Source organism: Pyrus communis, chromosome 17 (genome assembly GCF_041283825.1).
Source record: "Pyrus communis isolate YQ-2024b chromosome 17, ASM4128382v1, whole genome shotgun sequence".
In the NCBI taxonomy this organism is placed as follows: domain Eukaryota; kingdom Viridiplantae; phylum Streptophyta; class Magnoliopsida; order Rosales; family Rosaceae; genus Pyrus; species Pyrus communis.
The window spans coordinates 20,058,683-20,062,439 of NC_142581.1; the positions used below are offsets into that span (position 1 = coordinate 20,058,683).

Consider the following 3,757-nt stretch of genomic DNA (forward strand, 5'->3'; position numbering starts at 1 on the left):
CTTATAGTATGTTGGTATGGTCACGTCCCTTTATATAGCAGACTGAAAATTAATACAGTACATGAATGATAGGCATTTCTTCAATAAGACAATGTATTTACCAGAATTTTTATTGTAGGATTATATGTACCGCAACTTTTGGAAGGACACAATTTTAAGTTAATTCAAAATTAGTGTTGTTAAGTACTGGGTTTTTGTTTGGCTTCCTTTGTCAAAATTTGTAAATATTGCCACACATGCTCATAATTTAGAGTTAGGGTACAATGCTGATATGGAATTACTACTGGGATTGAACTTGTCAAAGCACTATCTTCACTACAAAAGGTTTGAATCATACATTTGCATATGCATGTCAAGCTTTTTTTTTTTTTTTTTTTTTTTTTTTCAGATTCATTTTGTTTAGTGTAGTTGTTTAATTAGAAATTCCTTTTGTTGTCCAACTATTTAGGCATACAAATTAAGACAGCCCACATGGGCCAACTGACACATTTTTCCGTGTGTGGATCTCTTACCCTCGATCTGGAAAGGTCTCTTTGGCTTGTAACACGTGTCTCCTTATTCCCCTTGTCTGAAACATCCATCTCTTCCATTAAAAGGGTTTTCAAGGTTTCATTTGTGCTGGGCTTGGTTATTCACATTTCAAGAGAAAGAGTGCATTTAACCTAGAGCTACCTCTTAAGCTTCCAAACCGAAACCCTAGCCACAAAACCATCTCATGCACAAACACCCAATCATTGAATATTAGGGTTGCATTGTTTTTATGGTTTTACATTAAGTTGTTGGTCTATACTTTAAGTTTCATATGCTTCATAGACTAAGCTTTTGGATTCAAGTTAGATTCTTCCTTCAACAGTTTAAGTGGAGAATCTGATTGGTCATTTGAATCCAGATTTCATAAACATATCATAATATCAATCATTGATTGTGTTGATCTCGGTGCCACAAGGTAAAGAGCTCATGAGGAGTTGTCACTTCGTGAAGACCGAAGGAGTTCATCTCGTTTAAGATAAGGTTATACAAAGGTAAAGTTGCTCCATAGATAGGGATCTAGTAATTGAGCTTGTGTGGTCATTGTATGAACTTTGTTTACACTAGTGGATTGGACTCAGTGGAGAGTCCTCGGTTTTTTAACCTAGAGGTGGGTTTTTCTGGCAAAAAATTTCATTGTGTTCAATACTTTACAAAACATCCTTTATGACCAATTAACCATTGTTAGAGGTAAATATTTTAGGGTTTGCTAGTATTGACACTTTGTTAACCAAGCAAACATAACTCAAAAATTAAGGCTAAAATGTAACTGACGATTACACTGCCTTGTTTTAGCTTTGTAAGTTTGCTTGGTTTATACTTGTGAGCACCTAACAATCTGTACTCAGTTGACTAGCACGTTTAACTAGTCAGTATAGTTGGTTTCAAAGTTTTTATTGTAGGGTAATCCACTTGGTACCAATTTCAAGTGTTATTATATATTGGAAAGACACAATTTTAAGTTAATTCAAAGGGTTTGCTACCGTGACCGTCCCCCATCCGATGAAATACTAGAATGGACTGTCGAAGACCTCCTTATTGATTCTGGTTAGAATATGGGTTTGTTTAAGATAGGGGTGGGTTCAAAAAACTGAAAACCGAAAACCAACCAGACTGAGGCCGAAAAAAACCGAACCGAAAAAAAACCAAACTGAAACTGTCAAACCGAACTGAATCGAATTTGGTTGGTTTGGTTTCGATTTCTGAGGTTCAAAACTGAACCGAACCAAACCAAACCGAAGTTAATTATTTTATTAAATAATAATCCTATTCTAAAACGGCATCCTTTTACCCGAAGAGTAACCCTGCCCTTAGTACCCTACGCAGAGTCTCTCCCATTTTCCCAGTTCACGCAGCCTCTGAGCCTCATCTCTCTCTCGGTCTTCAATCACTCTCAAAGTCTCTGTCTCTTACTCTCTCAAACTCTATGTCTCTCTGTCGCAAAAGGTTAGTCCCACACTCTCACTTCTCTGTGTTTAATTTTTGTTCTATTATCTGTTTAAATTGGTTCTGATTGGGTTATGATGTATCTGTGTGCAATGTACATTTTTTTGGGCAAATTGGTTCTAATTGGGTTATGCTGCACCTGTTTTTGGCTTTTGCACCTCTCACTTCTCAGGCGATTGCAGCTTACAAAAGTTGAACAGTAAGTTCGAAATTCTTCTCATCATTTCTGGGTACAAATGCTCCATCTTTCTGCTTTTCTTTTTCTTAGGAATGTTTTATGTTTTTCTTACTGATTTTTTTTTATTTTTTTATTTTTTCCTAAAATGGGAATGGTTGTAGGAGTTATGGAAGATAGAGGGATTAAACCATTGTTGTATTTCCGTGATTTGGTGGAAGATAGAATCAGACCCAGAACCAAACCGATCCGACCCAGTTCAAAACCCACTTGGATTCTCCAAACCCAGTTAATATTTTTCCTAATCTGACTTAGAATTCAACTGGGGTTCCTATAAAATTTGGGTAATTTTAGTTGGGTTCCTATACACTTGTTTGTGTGCTTGGGAAAATGAATCTCAAATTCTCGGCCATGTCAAGATGTAAACTTGCTTGTGCAAAGGCTTTATTGATGTTATGCCTACCTCTCCCCCTGTGCGTTTTGATGGGATTTTCTGTTCTGAGAATTACTTTAATTGATTTGAATTACAGATAGTTGTTGTTCCTCTTGATTAATTTCTCCTTTTTGTTGGGGGGGGGGGGGGGGGGGTGGGGGTGGTGGGGTGATGTTTAAGGCCATGTAGGAATTTCATTTTTTACTGCAGATGCACAACTTTAGTTGTGCACATGTTTCCTTGTTTGTGTAGTGAAACATGCGTTTTCTGTCACTTTTGATTGACTTTCTCTTCTGTTGTTTGAATTAAGGAATGGGTGAAAAGAAGAAGGCTACCTTGTTCATCTGACTAATCTCAATAGCTGGGATTGGATTTTTCTATGTCAAGAAGAAGCTGAGTAGGGTGCAAGAGAAGCTTGAGTTTCAGAAATTTGACCCTCGGGTAAATCGTCATGGTAAAAAAAAGGTGCTATGTTGCCCCCTAGGCCGCTCAAGCGTTAGCAAGCAAAATGGCTGCAAGCTTTGTTTTCTTAGGAGCTTTTTGCTATTGAAGGAAAAAAAAAAAAAAAAACCGAACCAAAATTTCAATTCGGTTTCGGTTTTGGCAAAAAGCCAAACCAGTTCGAACCGAAGAGCCCTAGTTTAAGACTTCCTATTGATTTTGCTTGAAATATCTCGTTTACCATTTCTTTCTTCTGCTAATAGAGCTAGTGAGCCCTCTAATAAGGTGCACTCTGATGTATGGTGGCCTAGTCAACATGTTGCCATTTATGCTTATCGTTATTATGTAGTTTTCATTGATGACTTCACAAGATATACATAGATTTATCCCCTTGTTAATAAATTTGATATACATGCTATATATTTTGTTAAGTTTCATGCTTATAGTACTACCTTCTTTGCCAAGCCTAGCTGCCAAAAGCATACAACATTATAAATCATGTCGATACACTTCGCAACAGAATAGGATGGCTAAAAGGAAATATCGCCATCTTATAGAAACTATAATTGCTTGTTGTCTACAGCTTCTTACCACTCAAATTTTGGTTGATTTTTTATGAGGGCATCTTTCTATTTGAACATGTTAAGGCACAAGATAGGCATCCAGTCACAGGTTTCATTTGAATATTTCTATGTGACTCCTCTTACTATGTTTAGAGTTTCTTGTATTTCGCC

At 36.8% G+C, this 3,757-nt stretch overlaps 1 long non-coding RNA gene across 1 annotated transcript; it reads left to right on the plus strand.

The window, feature by feature from the left end:
- The first annotated feature begins 1,980 nt into the window (after positions 1-1,980).
- Positions 1,981-3,443, plus strand: LOC148689579 (uncharacterized). The gene is made up of 2 exons (XR_015958368.1): positions 1,981-2,173; positions 2,893-3,443. It is a non-coding gene; the product is annotated as an uncharacterized LOC148689579 (long non-coding RNA).
- Positions 3,444-3,757: the final 314 nt, after the last annotated feature.